This window comes from Dermacentor andersoni, chromosome 2, assembly GCF_023375885.2.
Source record: "Dermacentor andersoni chromosome 2, qqDerAnde1_hic_scaffold, whole genome shotgun sequence".
Taxonomy (NCBI): Eukaryota; Metazoa; Arthropoda; class Arachnida; order Ixodida; family Ixodidae; genus Dermacentor; species Dermacentor andersoni.
In genome coordinates, this window is record NC_092815.1 from 140,613,597 (window position 1) to 140,623,523 (window position 9,927).

Sequence of the window (9,927 nt, forward strand, 5' to 3'; positions counted from 1 at the left end):
GCGAAATGTGTGAGTAGCAGCTTTTGGAAGGTGAGGAAGAAAGAAAAGAAGAAAAAAGCGAGCATTGAAGGAGTGATATAACGAAATAAAAAAAAAAAGCGTCCCTAAACGTAGGAGCCGTCTCACGCCAATATATGGTATGACTTCAATAACTGTATGTCCACGCTAGGAAAAAAGAAATCCCCAACGATTACGATACTCCCTAATGCGAAATTCGAGCGCAGCTCTATACGTGTTTCCATTTCACAATATATTGGCTGGCACGAACAATCTGTCTCGTGCGGCACGTTGCAAACGGAGCGAAGTGTGGCGAGAGTGCCTCGCTAATCCGAGAATCGCAAGAGTCAAGGCGTGGGGGACGCGTGGGCACGATTCACAGCAGCCGCCGCCATCAGACTTGCCAGACAACACGCGCTGCTCTGGTGCCATCTCGTAGCCGTCGGCGCCGCACTACGCTTTTCTTCTCACGCTTCCACCATACCGCCTCCTCCGCTTTCCGCCTCATGGTTCCGTTGCACCCTCCTCTTCGCTTTCCTCCTCACGTCTTTCATCCACCGCTGCGCTCCGCGTTCGCGTTCATGTTTCGCTGTGTTCGTTCGCTCAGTTACGCCGACGCTCGCCGCAGGAACGGGCGCCGAAGAGCTGTGCTCTAAAATAAATAAGCAATACAGCATCCAATAAAAAAAAAGCAAGAAAGTGAGCAGCGTACAATAGGTCACTCACTGATGCTTTGCACTGGCAGCGCAATCCACCCAAACGGCACTAAGTATGGCAGGTAAACGTTGAATTGTGGGGAGGAAGAGATGAATACGACAGTATCTGTTAAGCACAAGGCAAATAAAGAAAATTGAAAAGAATAAAAACGAGAGCATGAAAGAAAGCGGTCGCTGCAGCAGCAGCACGAGCTACCGCAACCAGAAGAACGTTGTCGCACGGCGAATGTCGTCCTCTGTCAGTGTCGTTCACGCCATGCGCATTGTAACAAGAGCCATCGTCCCTCCCTTAATGGCCGTTTAGAGATCGTGAATGGAAAAGAGGCCACGCACTGGTCAGTCGGCCAAATGCGCGCAACAGAGGTTTGGGTTTTCGGGCTACGGTTTTCGAATATTACGCTCCGCTCAGCGCTATTTGAAGGCTGCATATCCTAAAATAAACATTAGGCTAAGTTAGATCGGTAGATTACACTCCTGTAACTTTGTAACACCCGACAAAATAGGTCAGTCTTCAGTGAACAGAGGCTCGATAAAGAAGGGACGCTGAAACGAAAGACAGGTCGGGCTAGCGACCTTCGAGTTTCTGCGACAGCTCTCCTGGACGCCACGGCTCTTGGCAATGTGCAACACGTGTCAGGCAAGGGTGAAGTCTTGGCAATAAATATTTCTTGGCAAAAAAAAGCAACCTTTGTGAGCGTTTTCCGTGATATAATGTTCGAAAAACACGCCATTTATTCGAATAGATGAAGTGGCCGCCGGTAATATGGTTTTACGAGCGAAATTCAATACCGGTGCATGAGGCTGTCATATATCCGCTGACGATCTGCTCCGTCTTCCGCCAACGAAATGCAAATTAATTTTCAAGGTAATCTTTTCCCACTGCAACCTGAATACCTGCTCCTTTACTGCTTAGCGTCTGTGACGTATATTTCCAATCCGCTCACTTGGAAATCACGTGATAACTGTGGCTGCCATCTCTTTGTGCTCGCATTCTTTCTCTCTTGCATCCCGTATTCGCGTTCTTCTCTTGACGCATTGCGCACAGAATCTCGCACATGGTAGTGCATAAAAAAGGAAGTGCGCCACCTGCCGGGACTGATATATGGCCTGTGATATGCGCCCTTTCTGTTAGGCCAATTTTACGAACCCAACCGCATTCTTCGGGCGCGATCATCGTTAAATGTGCCTGATTTCTATAGCAGACAGCGGCTACTAATATCAGTGTGACGGCTATTTCGACGCAAATATTAGACAAATAATACCTTTAAACAGTTTTCTTGATAAGTTGCTCATTTGTTTGCATGTTCTCATCTATTTATAGCTTTTTTCCGGTACCAAGTACGTGTTGCTACCTGCAATAAGAGTACTTCACAATGATATGATACCCTCCCTACCATATATAACATACTGAATAGCACGTGTTCATTATATATCATACATCTATACACCATTCTTCTCAGCGGCGCTGAGAACTTGGGCGAATTTCACCATGGCGGTTGTTACAGCCATTTAGTAATCAGGCCGCTGCAGTGAACTTCAAGGACAGTTCGCAGATGCATGGTCCACTTATGCCTGGGCGATCGTTCTTTTTTAAGTTTTGCTCAAACTTTGACTACTGTGGCACGCAGGACATCCTGTGTGAATGACTTCTAGCATCACCCTAGTCAATACTGCCCTAAAGCTCTGAGTCATATATGTCATACGTGCCTGCGTGTATGCAACCTGTGTAGATTGCACATATACTGTGCAAATAGGAAAGAATCCACGAGTCTTATGGATGAACCATATCACATAGCCAGCAGTAATATTTGCATTAGCTAGCCCTCTGTCGCACACTTGGACAAAGACGAAAAATCTCTTTCTGAGCGCTGACTGCCCGATTGTCAATGCGCATCCTTTGCTGTTCGCTCTGAATGCACTTAACTTGACGTTAGCTTTACATTGAGGGTATTTCTGTCTATCTTGCCCTCGTATTTTTGTGCGACCGGCCCGTTCACTTTGAGAGGACACCAACTTGCGCAACTTGCTTTACTGAAGCGGTATGTCGCCTGCATTGCTCATAGGCGTACAGCACTAGCCCCGAGGTCCCGTCTACGCAGTCGCCGACTGCGAAAGGTATTGGCGGCAAACGGCGCCCGGGGGATGCAGAAAGGGGAGGGGGCGTGAGTGGCAGAAACGAAGAAGATGGCGGCCGGGACACTTCGAGGCCCTCCGGCGCGCAAATGATTTCGGAGAGAGCCATCGCCGTTCGCCACCCGGGCCTCGAGTCATCGTTAGCGGATGGGCGGGACGCGCCGTCAAAGATGGAGGCCGTATCGCAGCGCCTCCGCCTCGCTCTGCAGGCAGCGTTTTGCCTTCGAAGAGGCCACGTGTGCGGCAAGCGATAGCGTGTGTGTATACACGCACGCTGCGCACTCCTTCCGTGTGCCGTGGCCCGCGTGAGCGGTGCGCTGGGACGTACGGGCACGGAATACGCGAAATCCATTTGCAAGAAGTCGCGGCCCGACAAATGGACGTCGCGGCCACGCTCGCGGAGGTCCAGCGAGGGCCGTTCGCCCCCTTCTCGTGCCCCGAACTCGAGTGCGCGTTGCGTCACGCCTACGAGTACCTCCGCGACAGAGCACCGGCCCGCACAGAACGACAGCGTACGACGGCGACTCGGTTGGGCGTACGACCATGAGTATCAGGCGCCGAAGTGTGCGTTCCTTGCACGGTGTACTGGTACAAAGATGTTGTTGGTGTCTCCCCATTTCTTGATGATATGACCTTAAAGAGAAGATTCGCGCATATTGGTGACTTGGGCTGCTCTCCGCCGCAAGGCAGCAAGTGAAATGAAAGCGTAATGAACATTGAAAAGCAAGGAAGACAGTCTAAGTGCACGAACGCACGCAACGTTCTGTGCACGAGTCGAGGAAAGCACAAAGTCAGTAAAAGAACACGTGCACAAATTCGCTGTTTTGTGGATGAGTACATCAACATAGCTAACACTTGTTTACGTAGCCTAACACGTAACTACACATTACGAGTGTAGCCGTGCACGAGGTATAAGATCTTGGTCATTGAGACATTTGCAACGGGGTACTCAGACACCGAGTCGTTATACAAGCACATGTTATTTTTATTATCTTTCTTTTTCTTTTTTTTTTTGACAATGTTAAAGCGACAAGCCCTCTCCTCTGCAATCCCGCTGTTGGCTCTCGGCCAAGTAGCTTTTTGTTGGGGTTAGTGGTTTACAATCAAACAATATTAAATTTGCATCGGGGTTCGCCTTCCAGGATTCTGTCGTGGGAACTCAAGAAAGAAGCCGCATGCATCCTTGTCTGCGGGGCCACTAGGACATTGCGGACTAGTGACGCATTGTATTGTGCCGGGTTTATGCTGCACTGAGCTGTAGACGATGCAAGAAAGTGCAGCAAAATTTTACGCTGTCGCTAAAACGTGCCGGAATGGACAATACAGGCGTCAATCAGCAATAATTTGGAGCACTGTGGACACCTGATCAAACCGAGTGTTGCTGCTAAGTTGACAGGATGTTTGTCTCAGAAGCGGGAGGACTTCACGAAGTTAAGGAGGGGGAGAGAAGTAAGGTCTCGTCTGGAGTGCTTGTCTAACGGATGCATCGGCTGCACCGTGGCCAGAAGTATCTCACGGTTCTGGCATCCCCTGAAACACTCGAAGTTGGCCTCTCTGAGCAATGCGTATACTAGATGTGAGCTCAACGCGTTTTCCCATAGATCCTTGGGTGGACGCGGGGGCGACTGTGGGAATCAATAATCATAACCCATTTTTGTTTACCATCCACTGATGCTATACGAAGGCGCAGCAACGTACGTAGAGAGAACAGCAAAATGTTCGTGGATGGTCGTGCAGCGGTAGAGCATATATACAAGTTTCGTGTTTGTAAACAACAAGAAACCTATAGCGTCGTGGCACGCACGCGCATGGGCAGAATTGAACAAAAAGTAATAAACACTTTTGGCTGCTTCTCTTTAAGTGACTTCGATTTGTGGGTGCAATATTCTGCGGCTTTGCTTGCTTACGTGTACGACAATAAACTTTCCAGGAACAATAGAATCACGCGCCTGCATCTGTTACCTGTAAACGGGACACCAAATCGAAGGCGCCGTATAGTATCACTTCATTCCGGTTCAGGCGGCGCGGAATATATATGGCGCACGGTGGTGTTGTAGAAGTGCGTGCGTCCCGTCACTCCCGCATTGCCAGAAGCGAAATCCGGGTATCTATTTCATTCTCACCGTCGAGAAGCAGGGGGGGTTAAAAAAAGAAAAGCTGCTGAATGACCTTGTGTAGCAGCCACATGTAAAAGGGCCCTTTGCAAGGAATACTTCACAGGCTGTAGCGTGTAACAAATGAAAGGGCTTACAAGGGAACACTTGACAGGCAACCAGGAAAATTCACTAGTCGTCATGTATGCGTCCGCCGGAAAGCCGAAAACAAAGCTTGCATTATACATTTTGTTTCTGCATTGCTTCGAAAGCTCTCGTGGTTGTCTAACTTCTGGTAACTTGCATGCGACAGTTTGTTTAGAGATGGGTAACAGTATACGAGGCTTTAACGTTCGGTTGTTACGAAATATTCGGTTACTTGCCTACCCTCGGAAATGCCGGAATAGTTCTTTATTTTTTTTTTCGAATACCAATAATTAGTGTGTATTATACGATTTGTATCCGCGTTTTCAATATTCGCCCATACGAAGTGATATTGTGTGTGGTAGGCGAGTATTATTCAAGACTGCCCATTGCAATGAAATCAGGAAGCACCCGCCGAGGTGGCTTAGCGGCCATGGTGTAGCGCACGCGGTCGCCGGTTCAAATCCCGGTCGCGGCGCCCTTATTTCGTTGGAGGCAAAATGCAAGAACGGCCGAGTCCCATGTACTGGGGTCACGTTATCAAGATCCCCTGGTGGTCAAAATTAATCCGGTGCCCCCTCTACGACGGCCTCATAATGAAATCCTGGTTTTAGCATGTAAAACTCCAAAATTCATTCATTCAAGTCAGGAAACCAGAGGACGAAAAGTTAATCGTTTAAATAGGTAATTCATATTATCGGTGAGTAAATTCAGACGTCATATTTGTAGAGTAGTGGTTGCGTGTGCACTCATTAGGTTTCTTTCTTCAAGTCGACCGGCTCTGTATCACTTGATACCGAACACACATAATTAGAATGAAATAATGCGTAAATAATGGCTGTGGTGAACGAATTGACATGTCTTACGTTTATAAAGCATTTGATGGTAAAGACGTACCATTTGAAAATGAACGTTGCGGCTTTGGCAGCCGCTTCTCAAAGCTTTATTTTCTGTGCAGTGGAAATATGCTTATCTTGTGATCATTGATTCATTCAATGATTCATTAAAAGAACCGTCTTGGTTTGTGTCTACGCGCTCGACTTCGCTCTTGCCTACTAGCGTTCAAGAAAAAGAGAAGCTGGGCGATAGTGCAACCACGTGTCACGGCCCAAATTTTTGAATCTGCGCGCCCCATGTTCCTACTACGCGAGTTCGTATGGTATAAAAAATATAATTCAAATAAAAGAAAACCCTGTTCCATGTACGTATCGTACGCTCTCACCTCGTGCCGAAAAGAAGCGATATAAGACTGCTTCTACACATTATATTGATAAGCGAAATCTCCGCGTCCCATCCGCGACAGCAGCGCTTCCTGAAAGCGGCGCCCGAAAACAACGAAATGTTCCTTTTTCTTCCTCTTTTATCACGTTGCTTATTCGGTGCCGAAAGTGGTGTTTCTCTTTGCGTAGCGTTAGGGTCGTGAACTGCGTACAGCAGAACCATGAATGACGGCGCTTGCCACACTGTCGCTCACAATAGTCCGTGCGCGAGCGGGCAAGGGCGAAATCAATTCTCGCGCGTAAACCGACGTCCTTGGGTGACCTTCACACCGGGGCCCCCATTTTTGCTTGGTACGAGCCAACCAGCGCGGAATCCGGTAATCCTTCCCACAATGGCCATTGACAGATTCCTTTCTGCGCTCCTCTGCCACTGCCAGAAGAGAGAGAGCGCGCGGGACGGCATCCCCCGCTTTTCTTCCACTGTCTGCCACACACAGCATACCGGCGTCATTCCTTGTGCGTCCCCCCTCCATATTTTGACAGCCTTTCTTTCTATTTTTTCGTCGCTTCAGCCTCGCTGACCCAGTGTACGTAGTATCGTGAGTGTGTGTGCGTACGCGCCGCGTAGCTGCAGTGGCCGAACGCGATTTGACCGACGCGGCAAGCAGCAACAATCGCCGGCCCTTCTCTCCGTGGCCCCCCTCGACAGCTCTGCTTGGGCTACCGCGCCAACGTTTGAACCCGATCGAGCCTGAAAAGAAGTGTTGCCAGAGTAGTACTACTCGAGCGGGCCACGTCCTCGCGGGCACAAAAGCGTCGGCCGCGCCGGCCCTTTTCATGCTCTTGAAAAGCCACCGGCTTGAATGAGGACCGCTCGCGGACGATTTTGCCGGCGCTTCCCGCAAGCTGCCGCCGAGAGGGACGTGAAAGGGCTTTCCTACGGGCCAGGCATAGTGGCGGCCTCTCGTAGAGGGCCTGCGAAACGACGTTCGGTGAGCGTCGTTGCGGTCGATGCTCGCTGTCGACGGCTGAATCTGACCGGCACGCTGCCGCCTCTATCGGCTCGTCTGGTAACCTTCCGTATCACTGAACGTTTTAAGCGCGTAGCTTTCATCCACTCATTGTTACAGGGCAGCATTATAGCGGTATGGAAACAGGAGTAAGGCCGCCTGTGGCATGCTCTCACCGTTACCTTGCTATACACGAAGTAGTCCCTACTACGACATGAGTAGCTTGCTAGTGATGATATAGCGTTACCATCATTACAGTTATTTCTTATTCGTCCATTTAACCAAACAAATTTGGCTCTTCCGACGTAGCTTCCAGGGTGGCTTCTGCAAGCGCTGGTGGTATCCGACTCCTTCCATGGCCACGGTCATCTTGTTACGATAATTTGCTTCAATAATTTGCAGTACCAGCTAGCCCGAAAGTTAGTCTCCCCAACCGTAACAGTGAGGGACGTAGTTTACACATTATGAATGCCTGCATAACCCTTCCTCTTGGTATTTGCAAACAAGGCGGAACATTACTGGAAGATCGAGACTTGTTATGGTGAGCACTAATCGAACAAGGAATGTGGCTAAAGCATACTTTTTTTTTTTTTTTTTTTTTGCAAGACAAGTCCTTTTGTCGAAGCGTTGGCATCAGCGACATTCCTTGTTCGACTGCTGCTTATTGGTATTTCGTCGTTCGCAATTTTGGTTCGGGTTGCCATCATCTTTGCTCACACACAACCGTGGTGTAACCGTATAATTTACTGATATATTTAGTTATTTGTATTACTGACACACAACATCTGCAGGCTTGGAGTAGCGCCTGACACCGGTGAAAGATGCCGAGAGCGAGTGGGGCTATACTAATCTAGGTACAACCAAATTAGGAAGGCCCACTAAGCTTAAAAGAATTATGAGGTTTTACGTGCCAAAACCACTTTCTGATTATGAGGCACGCCGTAGTGGAGGGCTCCGGAAATTTCGACCACCTGGGGTTCTTTAACGTGCACCTAATTTTATATACACGGGTGTTTTCGCATTTCGCCCCCATCGAAATGCGGCCGCCGTGGCCGGGATTCGATCCCGCGACCTCGTGCTCAGCAGCCCCACTAAGCTTGAACACACTCCCTCACCAGAACAGGAATGGGCCTCCCTGGTGCAGTATTCGGCCACAACTTCCCTAATGACGCAAGGAGAGGCCTTCTTCCTGAAGTGGACATGAATAGGCTGATGATGCTGATGCTGATGATGATGATTACTGACACTGCACTACAATGCAGCATCAACAGAGAGGTATACCTCGTAATGCCGCACGTGGAGCTCACCACATACGTTAGCATTAAAAGTTACACGAACTATCCGAGAATCTGTGTCTGATTTAACGTTCCTAATTGATTCTTTGCGCCACAAGAAGTCACTTGAGGCTCTATCCTGTCCTGAACATTTTTTACACCCTTAGCTGTGTCTGAACATTTTGTAATACGGTTAACCAACTGGAGGAGGAGGAGGAGGAGGAAAAAACTTTATTCTTGTCCTGTACAAGGTGTTGCCACCCGCCTGGCTAGTCCCATGTTGGGACCGGGAGGTCATGCCTCCTAGCCCTATCACGGGCGTACTGGACAGCCAGGACTTGAGGGATATGATCTGGAGATCTTATCATTCCTAAAAACCGATTCCGGGAAATGCCAGGGCCGAGCGACCCACACTCCCAGAGCATATGTTCAAGCGTGCATATCTCCTTTTTGCATGCTTTGCATATAATATTCATGTCTGCAATGTCATACCATTCCTTTATTTGTGCAGGTGAATAATAAGACTCTGTTTGTAATTGCCTAAGTGTAACTGCTTGTGCTCTGTTTAGTCTATAGTGAGGGGGTGGAAACTCCCTCCTTCCCATGTAGTAATGTTTTGTAATTTCATTGTATGTAATGAGGGTATCTCTCTGTAAGTTCTCAAATCCAGCAGAATCAAAACCATATGTAGAAGCGGCCCGGTCTGTAAGGTCGCGGGCGACGCTGTTGGCCGATTCATTTGGATTGACAGGAATACCATCAAGTGAACCAAGGTGCGCCGGGAACCAATAAATGAAACGCGTAACATTTGTTTGCCTTTTGTTAATTATTTTCGCAGCCTGTGGGGCAATTTTTCCCCTATTGAAAGCTCTAATAGCTGTTTTCGAGTCGCTATAAATTTCTGTAAATCTATCGTCTGTTAGTGCCAATGCAATGGCAACTTGTTCAGCGACTTCAGGTTTGCTAGTGTAGACCGTGGCGCAGTTGGTGCAATTGCCCTGATGATCCACTACTGCCGCCGCGAACTTAGTTCGATCGTTGTAAGCAGCCGAATCAACAAAGCAGGCTCCTCTGCCCCCTTTATCCATTTTCTTGATTAATGCCCTGGCTCGCGCAACTCTCCTGTTGATGTTATGTTTTGGGTGCATATTCCTGGGTAGCGGTGCGACAATTATGTTGTCTGCGAATTCTTGATTAACTTTAGTGTACTGTGCTGGATCCGTAATCGGGTTGATCATAATCTTGTCCAGGATTGATCTTCCCGTGCTGGTTGTAGATAGTCTCGCTATTTGTGATGTTTCTTGAGCCTCCGCGATCTCCATGGTCGTGTTGTGTATTCC